Source organism: Symphalangus syndactylus, chromosome 9 (genome assembly GCF_028878055.3).
Source record: "Symphalangus syndactylus isolate Jambi chromosome 9, NHGRI_mSymSyn1-v2.1_pri, whole genome shotgun sequence".
In the NCBI taxonomy this organism is placed as follows: domain Eukaryota; kingdom Metazoa; phylum Chordata; class Mammalia; order Primates; family Hylobatidae; genus Symphalangus; species Symphalangus syndactylus.
This window is the reverse complement of record NC_072431.2, coordinates 140,126,080-140,144,719: the sequence shown is the minus strand read 5'-3', so window position 1 is coordinate 140,144,719 and position 18,640 is coordinate 140,126,080. Positions and strand designations below refer to the sequence as shown.

Below are 18,640 nucleotides of genomic sequence, written 5' to 3'. Positions count from 1 at the left end.
ATGTACCTTACAGTACCTCAGCCCCTCAGAATATTTTCAAGTCAAACAGTAAACTAAACAATATACTGTAGATGCTAAGCTAAAACACACTTGTTAAGTTTCATTCCTTTGATGAAGTGGTGTGTAGTAAAGGTGGGAAGGGATAAACTAAAGGTGAAAAAGTAATTATCTAGGTCTCAGGTGATGTAGGGTAAAAAGGTGTCCTTCCTCTAGAGAAAATGGTAACATTGGATTACAAACACATCGGTAAACAACACAGAATGCTAAAGTTGGAAAGAAAAAACATAATTTCATACAAACGTTTTGTTTTATATGTGAGACACTTGAGACTTGGAAGTGATATGGTTTGGCCCAGGTCATACAGCCAAATGTAGTCCCAGAACTAGAACCCACGTCACTGGGGGCATGCTTAACAGTCCTTTGTGTATTGCAGTTTCCATGATGTGTCCTCATTGCTATCAGAACTGAAATTATGGCAGAATACACAAAGCAATGGACTGGACATCAGAAGATCCAAGTTCTAGTCTTGTAAATGCCACTAAATTAGATATAAATCCATGGAAAACTCCCACTGCTTGTCTAAACCTCAGTTTCCTCATCTGTAAAATGCAAACAGTAATTTACAGTGAGACTATGCAGACCACAAAAAATGCAGAAGAACTCTGCCATTTAAAAAACCACCTTATATCAGTACAGAGCAGGCACCTGGTTACGACAGAAAACCTAACTGTGATACTAATACCAGCACTTGTTACCTCGATAAATCTCTGAATCTGTGAGCCTCACGTTCCTTCTGCGTTTACATGGTAAATAGTCTTTGCCCTGCCTCCCTCAGAAATGTTTGGAATTAGGTGAGAACACTCAGAAGAATTTACAAATTGCAAGACACTTATGCAAATGTAAGGTGTTATGATTAAACCTCTCTAGTCTTAACGTGGACAAAAATGTAATGTGGTTCTATCATTTAGTGCTTTACAGTTTTCCTTCTCAGGTAAGATGTCATCATACATCAGTCTCAAACTCACCAGCTTTCTCATCAGTTCTCATAAGTCTCTGCCCACAGGACCATATCAGAACCACCGTTTCCCTCCGCTCAGAGATCACACATGAAACTCACTCAACCTCCCACTGGTTTACACTTGGCCGATTAAGGTTTTTTCCCAGCGTCTCCTTTCAGCTGGGAACGCTCTAGCAAAGCTTCCATGAACACTACTCTACTTCATCACATTAGAGTCCTAATGAAACCAATCCTTTCGCCTTTCTCCACTCCAGCAGCTGCAGAACGCTTCAGTCTCTTCGCAGAACAGGGGAGAAGTCTCTGGCTCAATGTGCTTCATTAGAGGGACAAAAGGGGTTCCCCAAACCGAGACTCAGAAGTACGGACACAGAGACCGCTTCTTCCTTGCACGAGATTAACACATTCTGAGGTCCTACCGGTCCCTTAAGGATCATTCACCTTAGAGCTACGGCCTCCTGCATCTGAGAATGTCACAGAGAGGTAGTGATAGTGGGTGTTATTTCTGGTCTGCAACACGCTCCCTTTAAAAAAGCATCAGAGTAACTAGGATTGCCTTGTTCGGAGCTCTGATTTAGTAGATTCGATGGAAGAATTAATCAATCTGCCCAAACAACTTCTCCGGAACAGGTTTCTACTCAACCACGCTGGGCACCAGACAAGACAGCTGGGGGTTGCGGGGGGCGGGGGATAAGAAATGACAACACACTCATCTGCATAGATGCCAGATAAGCAGACATTTGCTGTCTTCTGGCGACTCCTGGCACCGGCATAGTAAATCAAACCCGGGCATTCTCCCTCCCCAGTGCCCCCACACTCCCAGCCCCTGCCCCAGATGTTGACGCGTCACATTGACCAGGCTGGGGGAGAAAGCCTGGGAAACGCAGAAGTCTGTTGCTGCATTTAGACTGGAACCACACCGCACCTGTTCAATCCGGCTCCAGCGCCAGAAATGAGCAGACACCAACTCGCAAGCCCCTCTTGAGATACCAGGGCGCCTAACAAGTTCACCGCCGTTTGGTACGGGAGGATGGTGGTGGGAGACCCTTCCTTCCGCTGCCAAACTCTGCAGGTTCCCCTGAAGAGGGGAGAGGACTCCTATTTAAGTGAACGCAGAGTGATCTCCGAGTGTCACTGCGGCCCCGGGGATCCGGGTGACGAGCGGGTGGGTGCCCGCTGGGAGCGCGCAGCTGTGCTCCCGCGGAACGAAGGTCCCGCTTCGGTGGCCACGGGCGCCCTCTCCACGTCACCCCCAGCACAACGCAGACAGGCAAAGTGGAAGGGTAGAGAGACCGACGGGTTTCCGCAGAGATGCAGACCCCCAAGCGCGAGCCCCTCAGAAGGGTCTAGCGGGAAGGGGCCGGGGACGCACAGGAAACTTACCTCACCCGGGCAGCATTCGGGTGCCTCCGCTGCCAAGACCAGTTGCGCCACAGTCCGCAAGTTATCGGGACGTTGTCGCTTCCCCACGGCGAAGGGAGAGCAGTGCAGGCGAGGGGCGGGAGGCGCAGCAGGGCGGAGGGCGCGGCGGGCGCGGCGGGCGGGCCCGGGGCCGGGGGCAACGCTGGGGGCGGGCAGGTGCCGGGGCTGGAGCCGCGGGGCCAAACTCGCTCCGGACGCGCCTTGGCGGGGGCGCGCGGCCACGAGTGTGCAGTGCGCGCGCGCCGCGCCGAGTGTGTGTGTCCCCGCTTTCCCCTTCCTTCCCCGCCGTTCCTCCGGCCAGACGGAGCAGCGAGCGGCCGCCAAAGCCCAGCAGCTCCGAGCGGCTCCACTGACGGGCGCAGCCTCGCCGCGGCGCGTTCGGAGACCGGGAACCGGGGACCGAGAGGAGCAGCAGCGGCGACCCCGGGCTCGGGCGCGGGTTCCCGCTTGGTGCGCGCCGGAGTCGGAGCGAGGCGCAGAGAGAGCCGGCTGCGCGGCTGGGGAGGCTGGGGAGGATGCAGGCCCCGCCCGCCGGCCGCCCAGGCTCTTCCCCTTTTCTCTCCACCCACTTGCCCCATCCCCGCACGCCTTGCAGCGAAGCCAGACCGGTTTGCAGCACCGGGAGCGGCCGCGGCCGGAGCTTCAGCCGCAGTGGGCTGGGCGTCCCAGCCGGTGTGTGGGGACCCGGCGCCCGTCCCGCCGCCGCTGGCCCAGACTGAGAGCGGGGTTGGGGTGGGCCCCTGGAATTGGCGGGTGCCTCCAAGACTCCAGGGCTAGTCCGGGGGTTCCCGGCTGTTCTCAGCGTCTTGAAGGCCTGCGAAACAGGGCTGTGGGGATAGGGCGTCCCCTTTCCCCAGGCCACAGAACTCAGCTACGTCTGGTCGCCCGCCCGCTAGAGTCCGCCTGAGGCGGCGGAGCCGGCACTTGAGCGCAGGCGCCCCCTTCACCAGGAAGAGACAGGCCAGGATTACTAAGGCGTCGGTTGCTCCCGTTCTAAGGACAGCAGGTGTTCCCAGGAAGTAAGACCTACCCAACAGGTAGGGGTAGGCTCGCAAGGAGGTCCTAGGAGAGAGAAGCCGGGGGATGTCATGGGAAAGCGCTGTGACGGGGTGGAGGGCCAATTCCTACTGATAGCGCTGAGTGGGCTGGGGGCACTTGCAACGTCACCTGATGTCAGTCTAGCTGCGAAGAGGGTAGGGGTCAGATCTAAAGGACTCCTTTGGGAAAATGCTATCATGAAAGCTAAAGCTAAAATTCACTTAATAGGAACCAAAAGGTAGCGGATTCTTCCCGGCTGAATTGAAGCAAATGGTATTTTTCAGCCTCATCACTTCCTTCCACTTACCCTTCTTTACCAAAAACAACGCTGGTGGAAAACGTGGGATACATTCTGTCTAGGGAATAACAACATTTCATGATCCTTATCTTCAGAGATCTCTGGCTTCCAATTTGTGTTTGAAGGATACTCCCTTAGTTCTTTGCAAATGAACACCTCTTTCCAGTTTTGTAATCTCTTTGTTTCTCTCACCCCCCACCTTGAGTGAGTCTGTTATGGTTTAATATCAGCCTTGAATCAAGTGCAATAATTTCTTGATAACAGAAGTATCCATTTTTTTTTTTTTTTAGCTTTACTGAGGCATAATTGACAAATAAAACAAATATCTATTATTCTTCAGCTGTTTTCCCAGCCTGCTTCTTCCAGATGTGGCTGGTCATTACTGAGAGATTTACTGTATGGTTTGTTTAGAACCCTGTCACTTGGGTCTGCTTTTCTCCTGGCATCCTAGACGCTTCACAGCTCAGAGCAGGAGGAACACACATCTAGTCCAGCCCTCCCGCTTTACAGATGAGGAAACTAAGGTCTCAAGACATTAAGTAACCCAAGGACCAGAACACAGTTTCCCTGACTCTCAATGCCTGAACAATAACTGGCAGAAATATTGTATTAACAAAGTTCAAGATGGGGTGATAGACCAGTGGTGGAGGACAGAAGAACAGATCAAAGAACCGTTCATCTGACTGGTATGAATCACTGTATAGGGGGCAGCATCACACCGCTGTAACTAGCAGGCTAGTATGGGATCTGGGAAGGGTAATCCCAGTCTCTCCTTTCCTGCTTCTCAGACTTCAGCTCTGAAACCCAGAGTGGAAAATGAATTTGCCTCCCAGGGAGGTGGTGGTAAGTGAAAGTGCAAAGTCAGTTTCTGGTAATGCAGGGGAGATGAAGACAGGTAAAACCAAACAGTGGATCAAAAGTGATCACACATCTACATATAAATGTCCACACACATGTATCCATACACATGACCCTTTTCCCATTAATGAGCCTGGTATTGAGCCACTTCTGTAAAGCCCAAAAGCAAACAGCCTTAGGTTTCCAGAGAGAAGTGTCAAACCAGACTGCCCACTGGCTATTTAGAGAGCTAACTTTATGAAGCAGGATTCTAAGGAACTCTACGAAGATTCTTACGATTGCATTATTACTGTGAATTGATTAATGGAATGAATGACCATGTAGTATGAGACCTGGTATTTCTTCCTGATTCTATCTCTAACTCTATCAACAGGGATTTAGGAAAGTCATCCTGTATTGGAAGTAATACAACAACATCAACATTGTGAGCAATAGTGACTTGGCCAGAAATTCTGGAAACCTATTTAAAAATCAGAAAATATTCATCTAATTATTTTGCTTAATTTTAAAGGTAATTTTTTCAATTGATTCCTGACCTCAGTCCAAAACCTTAATAATGCTATTGAATACTCCTCTAACTATGAGAAACATGCATGGGTTCCTAGTAGTACATTTGATAGTATTAGTGGCCCCCAGTAAATGACCTCCTTTTTTCTCCAAGGTCTTTCCCTCTAACTTTGTAGTCCCCTCCTATTCTGGGCTCAACCATATGATTTACTTTGGCCAACAAGACAATAGCCGGCTTGATGTAAATGAATGCTGCAAAAAGGTTTACACATTTCTGTTTCCGGTCTTGGAATTCTGACATCACCAGAATAAGCCTGCTGGAAGATGAAAGACCCCGTAGAGCAGAGCTGAGTCATAACAGCTGAGGCATCCTTGACCAGTCAGCCCTCACTTGACTGCAGAGGCACAAGCAAGTCTGAATGAGATTGGCTAGGCTTGGTCCAGATCACTAGAACCACCCTCCCAACTCATAGATTCATGAGAAACAATAAATGGTTGCTGTTTAAAGCCACTGTTTCAGATATTGATTGCTGCTTAACAAATGATCCCAAAACTTAGTTGCCAAAATCATCAGTCATTTACTATTTTTCATGATTCAGTGGGTCAACTAAGCCTAGCTGAGTATTGCCTAAGGTCATTCATGGTTTTTTTGTTTGTTTTTGTTGTTGTTGTTGTTTGTTTGTTTGCTTTTGAGACAGGGTCTTGCTGTGTCACACAGGCTGGAACAGGCTGGAGTGCAATGGCATGATTACAGTTTACTGCAGCCTTGATCTCCTGGACTCAAGCAATCCTCCCACCTCTGCCTCCCAAGTAGCTGGGACCACAGGCATGCACCCCCACGCCCAGCTAATTGTTTTTACTTTTTTATGTGGAGATAAGGTCTCACTGTGTTGCCCAGGATGGTCTCAAACTCCTAGCTCAAGCGACCTTTCCACCCAACCCCTAAAGTGCTGGTATTACAGATATGAGACACTGTGCCTGGCCTGGGTCACTCATTTGACGGCATTCAACTGGCCACTGGCAGCTGGGCTGAGTTGGAAGGTTCAGGAAGGCCTCATTCACATATCAGGCACCTCAATTCTCCTCCACATGACCTCTCTCTGTCCATCCAGCTGGCTTGGGCTTCCTCCCAGCAAGGTGGTTAGACTTCTTCTATGGCATCTTGCTTCCAAGAGGGAGGAATAGAAACTGCCAATTCTCTTAAGGGTTGAGTTTGGAAGTTCTAGAATGTTATTTCTGCTTCAGTCTATTGGTCAAAGCAAGTCACAAGGCCAGTCGGATTCAAGAGGAGGGGAAATAGACTCTGCCTTCTGACTTGAGGGGTACTGTGTACGTTCAGGAATAAAAGAGCTGATAGCAGCCGTTTTTTGAAGACTACTTCATCCACTACATGTTTGGGTGCTTTGTGACACCACATCAGATCATCGATATATTCTTCTTAGCTACGCCACTTTGAACCAGTTACACATTCTTTCTGGACCTTTCTATGAAATGCCGGAGGTTGCATTTCTCTAAATTGCTAATGCACATTTAGTTTTTTTTTTTTTTTTTTTTTTTTTTTTGGTGACGTCTCAAGAGCAACTGAAGTCCAGTAAATATTCAGAGGGAACTTGAGGAACATTGGTGAGCTATGGATATTTCCACCTGTTCATCTGTCCTTTATTCTCCAATGAGAAAAAAACAGGAATCGGGATGAAAGGCATGCATTGCATTCATTGACATTGAAGAACAGAGAAGTAGAGCCGGCATCCTTCCCAAATCTCTAGGGACCATCCTCCTGCCACATTGCCCTCTCTTTCTAGAAACTTCATATCTAAGCAGATGAGAAAGGCTAAACGCTTAGCTGATGCCCCTGTATAACTTGAGACACTAATTTCAGAGGACCAGTTTACCCTGGGAAACTTACATTCAAGCAAAGGCTTGACAACCTCACATGCGTCGCCTTCCTTTTCTTCTTAATTCCCTGTACCCTCTTCTCTTTCATCCAGCTTTGCTTTCTTTTTTGCTGCCTTTTTTTTTCTTTCTTTCTTTCTTAATCCTATCTATCCCCTTGTTCCTCTTTCCTCTCGGGATTGGAAAGAGCATTGAATTAGGAGCCGTAAGACCTGGTTTGTCACTCCAGCTCTGTCCCCACAACAGTGAAATCTGCAATCTTTCTTGTCTGCACTATGAGAGTGTTAGACAAGATGCTCTGAAAAGTCCCTTACATGCCTAACATGCCAAAGGAATGTTCCTTCTGCAATACATTCAGTGCCAAGGCTTGGAGGAGTTTGCATATTAAAGACAGAACCCTTTAGAAGAGGTGCACTTGTATCTTAAGCCTTCATGAGTGATTTACAATACCTCTCAGTACTTTTTTGCTGAGTTTTTAAAAGCTAGAATATATGCAAATCTGCCAGACACATGTCCTATTTAACTTACTGTTCTTTGCCCAGAGGTTGGTATTACCTAGCTCTTCTCAAAACTCATTGATGTTTACATTCAGCTAGGAACAATAAGAAAACTGGAGGCCCAGTGTTAGCAGGCATACAGGTCTGACCCTGGAAAAGTTCTCCATAATACCTGGTGACCCATCTAGGAAGCAGGAAGAAGAGCTAAGCAATGTGCCCCTAAAATTTATAGCAAAAACATAAAATTATACATACGGAGATTATAATTATGTAAAAAATAATGCACATGAACGATAAATACCTGGAAAAGAACAATGTTTAAAGTTCTCATGTTAGGGTGGGAGAATTCTTTTTTTTTTAATATTTTTGTCAATATTATTTATTTTTCATCCTCAGTAACCGACTCAATAGCTGCATGAAGATAACAGATAAGCTTGATCTAGAGAGCACATGTGAAGTTTTTTTTTATATATATACTTTAAGTTCTAGGGTACATGTGCACAACATGCGGGTTTGTTACATATGTATATATGTGCCATGTTGGTGTGCGGCACCCATTAACTCGTCATTTACATTAGGTATATCTCCTAATGCTATCATTCCCCCCTCCCCCCACCCCATGACAGGCCCCCGTGTGTGATGTTCCCCTTCCTGTGTCCATGAGTTCTCATTGTTCAATTCCCACCTATGAGTGAGAACATGCGGTGTTTGGTTTTCTGTCTTGCAATAGTTTGCTGAGAATGATGGTTTCCGGCTTCATCCATGTCCCTACAAAGGACATGAACTCATCCTTTTTTATGGCTGCATAGTATACCAGGGTGGGAGAATTCTAAGGTTTAAAAAAAATTAATGTTATGTTGTTTCTAACATTAAAAATATATATACACCATTAAGAATACCAGTCTAATTTCCACCAGCCTGTATAATCTATTTTCTTTTGAATTCAGTTACTCCTTTTCTCTTTAACATTTTTTTCTTGTTACAAACTGACCCACATGCATACTTTTTTTAAGGTGAATTTTCAGTTTGCCCACAAGTTACAAAAACAACATGAACCAAATAATGATTGATTCGAGGAGTGAACAAGAAGCAAGAGAATATCAGAATGGAGGAGAGAAAGAAGGACAAAAAAATAGAGAATTGCCAGGATAGCATAGAGAATCCAGCTGCATTTCACAAAGATTCTTAAAGCATGCAAAATTTATACACACATTTTCTATATCAAGTCTGAACCTGTATTTTAAGGAAGTTGAACGTCATGGCCTTGATAAGGGAGACAGAACCACTGTGCCCCACCCCCACCTTTTTGGTTGGAGAGGCCAGTTTTAAAGCTTGAGGTAGAGGAAAGAGGCAGAAGTGAGTCAGCAGTGTTCCTCAACACACACCAAAATAATCATTGCAATCATTATACCATGAGTATCAAAACAACTTTCCTAAGGTCACAGAAATTATCTGTGGAACCAGGAGTCAAACCCCAGGCTGCCATTTTATCCCCAGAGAAGGAGGTGATGAGCGGAATGTGCCCAGGGGTCTTCATGATTGAGCATAGATTTTTCATGCTCAACCCTTCTTTGTTATAATATACCAAGTAGTTTGTTTTCTACCTACTCAAAACATTTTTTAAAAATCCTCATCAATTGTGAAACATTTGACGTCAAATTAGTCCAAATAAAAGGGTGACTGGTCTAGGAAGAATACCAAGAAATGATGGTATTTCAGCTCCTGGGATGGCTGCAAAAGAAGGAAAGGTAATGAATTCAACAAAGTCACTCAAACTTCCTAAGTAGAGGCAATAGCTGTCCACCCAAGACATAGCTGACACCTTCCTGGGGCCATTTCGGGGAGGGCTCAGGTGCTTACAGTGGACAAGGCAGATGCTACCCTGTGTGGAGGGAAACTTCCAGGGCAAAGACTCAGACTTTCTCAGCTTTGTTTTGTGAAAGAAGGCAGCATGTGTGACACTGATGACACCACAAACACTTGTTGAACAGACATGCATGTTAACGTTAGTCAACCAGTGAAGTCCACACGCAGACTGCTGAAGCCCTCTGTAACACTGTGCTATATGAATACACTGGGAAGACACATTGATTTTCACTTTTATTTCTCAAAACATTTAGTGACTCTCCTGACTTGGAACCATTTAGGTGGAACCTTACTAGCAAGACTGTCTCCTGCTGACAATATTTGAATATGAATGTTTTGCTAGCAAAATGGAGCTTCCTGTTCTGACACCCCTTATAAGATGTTGTCAGCAAGCTGTCACAGCAACCTAAAATATTTGGCTGGGATGGGAGAAAAGCAAAAGGAGCTGTGTTAATCAGGGTATGCAAACTGATGTAACATACAACCCTCAAGCCTCAGTGGATTAGTATAATAAAGATTCATTTCTTGTTCATGTCAACATTCACTGTGATTTGGTGGTGGGGCTGGTTTCGTGCAATCAGCCAGAGACCCTGGCTCCTACTGTCTCATGGCGCCATTATCTTCAGCAAGTGGCCTCTGAAATCCTTCCTGAACTGCAAGACAGAATGAAAGACTTAGAATGCCAGATGGGGTAGTGGCAATCATCACGTCACTCACATTCCACTGGCCAGAAATTGATCCCACAGCCCCATCTACTTGCTAGGGGTCTGGAAAACTCCATGTAAGTGCTGTGCCTGCGAAGAAGAGAAGAGCCTGGACACTGGGGAGCACTATATTATCACCCCCATGCACTGAATTAAACACGAGCCATTCATCTTACATTTAATCTTGCACAGCTATGACTGGAGGCTTATGAGGGAGAGCCTTAGTAGTCAGGATTCTTCTCCTGTGCTATATCCTGGTATTTCCCCCGGACTTTCACATTGGAAGCAGCCTGTTGTATGTGTGTGGTTTTGGATGGTACTGCTGTCTTGAAGTGTTTGTGGACATACATGGGAGCTTAAAGAGTCAGCAGCCTATATTGGTACAGAAAATTGAATATTTAAAGCAAGTGTGAAAGAAGTATTCTTCTGGAGCTCTTGCCAGGATGAGAGACTATTTAATTTCATTACCACAGGAGAAAATGGAGTCTGTGCAATCAGCTTTTAAAGTTGTTGCAACCAGAAACTTTGGAGCCTTTGGGATAGGAAAAAAGGCGAAGAGAAACAGAACTCATCCCTCTACCTGCAGTCAGCTTGTCCTGATGGCATGGGTGATTTCAGGAATAATAATTATAATGAGGAAAAGAGAAACAGGATGGGGCAAGCAAGAGGAATACAGCTTTTTATAGCACATATTTTAAGGAAAAATATGGGAGTTGGAAGTGCTTTGGGGATTACAAATAATTTAACCCAAAAGGCAAAGCTATTCTATGAAGATACAAGTTAGAAAGTATTGGAGAGTTGCCCAGCATCTCCATACTACTTAAAACTGTCTTTTCCACTGTGAAGCAGGCAGAGAACATCAGACTACAGCAAAGGACTAGGCGATGACCTCTTAAAAGTCTGCTGTGTCCTTGGTTTGTGTTTCCCATAGGTTGGGAACAGTAGGTGTTGCATGTTTGTGTATTTTTTTCTTAATTTTGGAGTAATGAATGTACGAAAGAAGCCCTTCTTTGTGACCATTCTGCATGCCAAGGGATATGGTGGCATTTCCTCTAGAGACTTTCAGAAGAAAAAATTAAATAAGAGGTTTATTTAATATACAAGAGTTTGTCTGTGATATCCTGATAAGAATAAAAGGCATAAATTGAACATGTACATATACTACAACCTCAAAAAAGTACTCAAAGCTGAGAAAAGTCTTGAAAATAAATCTTCCGAAATGTTAGCTATTGTTGCCTCTAGGTTAATACTGTATCTTCTTTAACAAAACTTTCTTGTGCTAATTTTTCAAATCAGAAAAAGATAAAGAAATTGAGGAAAAATGTAAATATTTGAAGATGACAAAAAGTTATGTTTGTTTTTAAAACTTAGGAAAATTTAGAAAAACAAAAAAGAAATCACTCTTAATTTTCTTCACCGAGAGACTGCCAGGTCCAACATTTGTTATTTGCTTACCATGCTGTCTTTCAGTTTTTCTAGATTAAAATAATGTTCACAGGGTGAAGGATCTAAATAGACATTTCTCAAAGAAGGTATACAAATGACCAATAAGCATTTGAAAATATACTCAACATTATTAGTCAATAGGGAAATGCAAATTAAAACTACAAAGACATCTACTATACAACACTTTATATCCACTAGGATGGCTACAATCAGAAAGAGAGATAACAATAAGTGTTGGTGAAGAGGCAGAAAAATTGGAACTGTCCTCCATTGCTTGTGAGAATCGAAAAAGAAGCAACCACTTTTGAAAAAAGTCTGGCAGTTCCTTAGCAGGTTAAATGTAGAGTTAAGATATGACCCAGCAATTCCACTCCTACATATCTATCCAAGAGAAATGAAAACATACATCTACACAAAAACTTGTACACAAATGTTCATAGCAGCATTGTTCACAATAGCCAAAAAGTGGAAACAACTTAAATATCCATTAACTGATAAGTGGATAAAGAAAATGTTGTATATTCATACAATGGAATATTTTCCAGAAATAAAAAGGAATGAAGTATCAATACATGCTATGATGTGGATGAACCTTGAAAATGTTATGCTAACTGAAAAAAACCAGACACAAAAGGCTACATGTTGTTTAATTACATTTATAGAAAATATCCAGTATAGACAAATCCGCAGAGACAGAAAGAGGTTGCCTCCGGCTGGGGAGAAGGCGCATAATAGGAAAATGAGGAGTGACTGCTAACGGGTACAGGATTGGGGGTAGGGAAGGTGATAAAAATGTTCTAAAATTAATGACAAATGCATAACTTTGTGAATATACTGAAAACCATTGAATTGTATACTCTAAATAGGTGAATGGAATGATATGTAAGTTATTTCTCAATAAAGCACTTTTTAAAAAAGGAAAAGATAATGTGCGTGTATCAAAAATTTCAAAGCATATTGAGGAGTCTAAAATTAAACGTAAGGTTTTTCTTCTTATCTACCCTCCAACATGTAGTTCTAGCCTCGTGGGAAGACCACTGTTAGAAGATTCTGGTTTTTTGTTCTTCTAGTAGTTACCGTTTTAACATTAAATAATATAATTATATATTATTTAATATATAATTCAATCTCTTAATTGAGCTGTCATTTTTAAAAGTATGTTTAACACTCAACTTTGAAAAGAAAAGAAAGTTGACACAGTTTGACTGTCTCCCACATCCTCTTTCCCTTTCTGCTTTCCAATTTTCTGAATTTATTTTGGTAATAGTTTCTACTTTTATAACTTTAAATAACATACTCAAGCTTCTATTTCTTGATTTATCAATTTTAGACACCAGCTCTTATCTAGAAGAAGGTAGACTTTAAATGTTTCATGACTATAAACTACATGGGAGAAGTCTCATTCAATAAAATATTGAGTTCTATCAACAGAAGAATGCTCTCTACTCAGTTTAATTATGACATTAAGAACTTAATTCAATGTTTCTCAAAGATGTTTCAAAATTTGACTAAGTGATAACACGATTATCTGAGAATTGACTATAGTAGGTAGGAGTACTGACCATGTTGCCTAGGTACCAAGAATAAAGAGGCCAAATTCTAGACTCACCGTAAATTCTTCATAGAATTTACTCGATGGGTGTTATTTAACATATTTTAAGAAGAGAACACATCTACTGATGGGAATCTGTCAAATGGCCACTGGAAAGTTGGACAGACAGCCACTGGGGCTTCCTTTCCACATGGAGAATTTGTGGTTCTAGAACCCTGAGTTTGTAGGGATGTTCTGCTGTCTCCTGTTAGCACTGTATCTCAAGTCTAGTCATGGTGATTATTTTGGATCTTGGACCAGGTGGTGAATAGAGGATGGTAAAGTCTAGTGTAGGACTGGGGCATACTGTGGGACAGAGGAGATAGAGAAGAGTGGAAAGGGAGAGTGGCTTTAAGACACACCCCAGGTATTCCGGTGATAATCACTTGAAAGAAATGCTTAACCTCAGCAGCAAACAAACAAACAAACAAACAAAAAACCCAAAGTGAAGCAGCTCCACATTCCCACTGCATACTCCTCATAAGGGAGGAATAGACATGAGCGCCCTATTTACTATATACTGTGCCTTGTGCCGATGCTTTCCCTGCACTATCTCATTCAATCCTCAACCCTGAAAACTCATTATCCACATCCACAGATAAAGCAACTGAGACAGAGAGTTGAAGTAAGGTCCCTTAAATTACCAAGAGCAAAGTAATAATTCAAAATCCAGTGTTGACAAGGCTTTGGGAGGACAGATACACTAGACAAATATTGGTATAATCTTCCTAGAGAACAACTAACAAGAGGCATACAACGATTAAACTAGGTTCTAGTCATCCCATTTTAGAGAATATGCTCTAAAAACAAAAATATGTAATTAAAAAATGATTGTACAAAACTATTCATTGCACTGATATTTTTTAAATGCTATCAGGAGATAAACCTACTAGCCAATAATTGAAGACTGATTTTCTTATAAACTATCATTAAAAAGTGGTCTTATTTGGACTATATTGATGTGCCAAAAAAAATGTACATAAGACAATGTTAAGACAAAAAAGTAGAACCCAACAGACAGTATGTGAACAGCAAACCAAGTATATAAAATGCCATGTATGGTATTGATTTGTCAGATTCGCAGAGCTCTCTCTTGTGTGTGCCTGAAGACTTTTCCTCTGGGAAGCCACGAATTCTGCTGTGATGTCAATAATACTCTCTGAGGGAAATTCCCTGAAGGGGAAATAGTGATGTCTCTGCCCTGCCCCTGAACCAATCTCTTTATAGACACACCCGTAAATATTGTTCAAGAAGAATTTGTGTTGAAAGCCCATGCCTGCAGAAAAGACTGAGTTGTCTCATCTGAACAAACCCCCAACGTAAGACTAAGGTATTATTCCCATTCCCAGCACTGATCTTGCAGGCCCCCATCTTCAGCCTTCCAACAAACTTTCCTCCTGCCTGCAATGCGCTGATATGCTCATCCTACACGGTTTTAAGACCCCTCTTAATTCCTCCCTCTTCCAAGAAGTCTTCACAGGAAGACATTACCACCTCTTGTAATTCCTATAGCACTTAGAATTCACTTGTTCTGCCAACATTTCATAGACACCTGTCTATCTCTCCGCGAAATGGCAAACTCCATGTGGTGAGAAGCCCTGTGTTTTTTAAATTGTTTTTGGAAACTTCATATTACATTAATACTTAACAGAGCGCTTTAAAATACAGCACAAAGTGTTCAAACAGTACTTGTGAAGTTGCTACCTGTTTCTTTCAAAAGAGGTCTCTTTTGTCCATGGTTCCTTTAGTGACTGTTAGTGTTTCAGGCATGGCACTGCAGACAAATGGATTTGGGAATCAAATATTCTCTCTCACCCCTTTCTTGCAGCTTCAGGCAAGTTTCTCAACTTCTTGGAGACCATTTTCTCATTCATTAAGTAGAGATATAAAATATCTCACAGAAGTATAGTAAGGATTAAAACTACTCATTCTTCAGGTATCAGCTTAAACATTACTTTGTTCAGGATCCCTTTCTTGACACCTCTCCTCACCTCCACGTTTAAATGAGAGATGTCTCTCTGTGCTTCCAAATGCTCTAAACCAGTGCCATCCAACAGAACATTCAGCAAGAATATTGTTCCATAATCTGTGCTATTTATAGGTAGCCACAAGCCACATGTGCACTTGAAATGTGGTTAATGTGACTGAGGGACTTTTGTGTAAGTATTATTTAATTTTAATTGCTTTTAAACAGCCCCATGTGGCTGGTGATGCCCAGACTGGACCGCACAACTGTAAACAATTCCCATTATAGTGCTTGGTTCATGGTTGAGTCTCTCTTACAAGATTGAGGTCTGTGATGAAACTCACCTGGGCTGTGATGCGCCCCATTACATCCATAGCACCTGGGCCAGGGGCTGGTGCACGGTAAGCTCTCAGCACACCAGTTATCATCATCTTCAATGTCATGTTGCCCAACTTTGTATTCCACGGTTTAGCCCAGCACACACTCTAGATGGTTCATCACTGTTTGCTAATTGAGTTAAGGGATTTCTAGACTTACAAATGAACCAATAATCTGTTCCTGGACAATATTCAACCAAAGGGGGTTGCATAAATGTCTTTCTACATTACACGTTGTATACAGGTATCAAAAGAATCACACTGTACCACATAAATATGTACAATTACTGTGTGTTCATTAAAAATAATTTTAAAATGTCTTTTAAATAATTTCTCTGTGTGCAGCATAGTGGTTAGAAGCCTCTGCCTGGATTCAAAGGCCAGCTCCTCCACTTTCCAGCTACATGACCTCTAGTATATAATTTTTTGTGCCTTAGTTTATTAGTCTGTAAAGTGGGGACATAAATGGCCCTGCCTTACTGAGTTGTTTCAAAGATTATATGTATTGAGGCTTATGACCACCATTTTACAGGCAATAGAGAGAACAAAGGGCTGCAATAAATTACCCTATAAAGATTCAAGCTGCAAAATCCAGAGTGTGGGGAATGATAGGCAGGAAACTGAGACAGCCACCCTGTGGGCTTTAGGGAGCAAATCTAAGGGCCAAGACACTACTCTGAGGTTGGTCATCTGGAAGCAAGGGAGGAGAAAAAAATATTTGACATCATTAGCCTTTACAGTAGAGGGAAGCCTCTCAGCTGAGGAAAAAGTGCTGAGTGAGGAGTGGTTGCTGTGTAGCAACTAATAATGTGGGTCCTAAGATTGTTGGTAAAACTCAATTGCAAAGCTGCCTTCAACTTTGTGTGGACTTAAGGGTGGGTAGCATTTTTTTTTTTTTTTTTTTTTTTTTTTTTTTTTGAGATGGAGTCTTGCTCTGTCGCCCAGGCTGGAGTGCAGTGGTGCCATCTCGGCTCACTACAAGCTCTGCCTTCCGGGTTCACGCCATTCTCCTGCCTCAGCCTCTCGAGTAGCTGGGACTACAGGCGCCCACCACCACGCCTGGCTAATTTTTTGTATTTTTAGTAGAGACAGGGTTTCACCGTGTTAGCCAGGATGGTCTCGATCTCCTGATCTCGTGATCCGCCTGCCGCGGCCTCCTAAAGTGCTGGGATTACAGGCGTGAGCCACCGCGCCCGGCCAGAAGGATGGGTAGCATTTTAGCAAAGAGGGCCTGGAAGCTTTAAATTGTGCCTGTAGGCTGCTGGCATGTCAGGTGCAGGAGATGTGTCAGTTAATGGTCTCAACTGTTCCAAGAGTAGCAGCTGCAACAAAAGCTCAGCCCTTTCCTCATACAGAAATGAGAGTGTGAAAGCAGTGGGTGGGATAAGAAGAGAATGAAACCGCTGGAAAAAAAAATGCCTGTTTCTGCTGATCTCAAGAGTTCCCTGGAGAACCCAAGAAGGACAATCTTTGGTTTCATTGCAGACCTTTCTGCCTTTTGTTCCTCAAAGTCCCAGACATATTTTTTCTGTTTCATGAACATGCCAAACTATTTCATGCTCAAGGTATTTAAACCTGCTGTTCCCTTTGCCAGGAAGGCTCTCAATCTGGGTCTTCCATGGCTGTCTTTTTCCATTTATGTAAACCTTGGTTCCTATGTTGTCTTCTTCAATAGGACATTCCTGATCATTGTATTGAAAGATTTCCTGTAATAGCCTAACCTTCCCTCTAACACATACACACACACACACACACACACACACACACACACACACATGCCAGTTTTATTCAGTGTATTGATACATATGAGTGAAAGGCTAAGAACAGCACATTATAAGTCTTTGGTATTGTTAGGTATCATTTTTTCCATAATACCATTTTTATCTAAATGTAACTTATATATGTATATACTGATTTTCAATGGTTAATCTACCCTTCTTTCTGATTAGCTCCCCAAGAGCAGGGACCTTGGCTGTTTTGTACATTTCCATATCTCTAGCACCGAGAGTAAAGCCTGGTACTTGGTGGGTGCTCAATAACCATTGTTGAAAGGGTACATTAACTACAGAAAAAAGTATGACACTGGGAAAAAAAGGCTAAAAGACAATCACTGATAATACTGGGTAGTGAGCTTCAGAGGTTTGTTTTCTTCTCTCTAGCTTTTCACATACTCCAAATTTTTACAAATAGCATGTGTTCCTTTTAATACTAAAGAGTTTAATTTTTGCAAAAAGACTTATGTTGGCATGCCATTTCTGCAGGCATGTTGCAGATTACAATCTTTGGATCTGTATACAACCACTTCTTAAATCAGAAGTCATCTGACGTTCTTCAGGAAGAACTGTCAGCACTGTGTCTCTTGGTATAATAAACACAAATGCAGGCCCTACTGAAAGCCCCCTGGGAGGGTCTGACAAGTCACATTCCATCAGCGGCCACGTACCATGTGACCAGCCATCCGCCTCTTTATCTCTAGCTCCTTAAGTCAGGAGTTTCATTTGGCTCCAGACCTTGGCACTATGAAGGTCAGCCAAGGTCGGGGCTCAAGTAAGAATGACTCACCCTGCTCTGCGCTCTCCACTGGGCACAGGCTGGAGCATGATGAATGCTGTGATTTTCCAGGCTCAACTCCCAGGAGGTGAGGTTCATTCCCTGAAACACTGGACCATGAAAGAAAACCCAGAGCATCCACCAAAGTGGTGTTTAGCATTTAGAAAACAAAAAAGAAGCTTCTACTGTCTGGTCCTATCCAGTGTAGTTCTGATTCAAAGTTGACCACCCAGTATGAACACCCCTTTTTAGGCTTGTGCAAAGGGGGTTAATCATGATGCTTTTTAAACAATAATGATTGTGCAAGATTGCACACATGCACCCAAGTATTAACAATAATACAATAAGCAATTACAATATCAGGGCCAGGTTTTATAAGATTTTTATATGCCTGGTTTACTTTAGAGTCTCTTGCCTTTAAAAACAAACAAACAAACAAACAAACAGAATATTAAAGGTACAGTAAAACTAGTCCCAATTCCACTCCTTTCCTTCCTTCCCAGTGGCACTCAGTAACATAAAGTAACTGTTTATCATTCCTTTACATGGTTTTATATATCCATATATTCATAAACTTTGTTAAATTTTTTGCCCATTTTAAACCTCTATATA

The 18,640-nt window shown here is 42.9% G+C and overlaps 1 protein-coding gene and 1 long non-coding RNA gene across 3 annotated transcripts in view; both read right to left on the bottom strand.

Annotated features, from left to right (window-relative positions):
* PIP5K1B (phosphatidylinositol-4-phosphate 5-kinase type 1 beta) overlaps nucleotides 1-3,297 on the bottom strand; it is a 305,964-nt gene extending 302,667 nt beyond the window's left edge. Inside the window, exon 1 of one of the 2 annotated variants that reach the window (XM_055294401.2) lies at nucleotides 2,399-3,297. The gene's annotated coding sequence lies outside the window, so the exon portion shown is untranslated. The remainder of the gene's footprint in view (nucleotides 1-2,398) is intronic. The other variant, XM_063609935.1, reaches the window with a different exon arrangement.
* Nucleotides 3,298-9,060: 5,763 nt separating this feature from the next.
* The window catches only part of LOC129490471 (uncharacterized), a 34,344-nt gene continuing 24,764 nt past the window's right edge, over nucleotides 9,061-18,640 (bottom strand). The window contains exon 3 of the long non-coding RNA XR_008660261.2: nucleotides 9,061-9,259. This is a non-coding gene — a long non-coding RNA (uncharacterized lncRNA). The remainder of the gene's footprint in view (nucleotides 9,260-18,640) is intronic.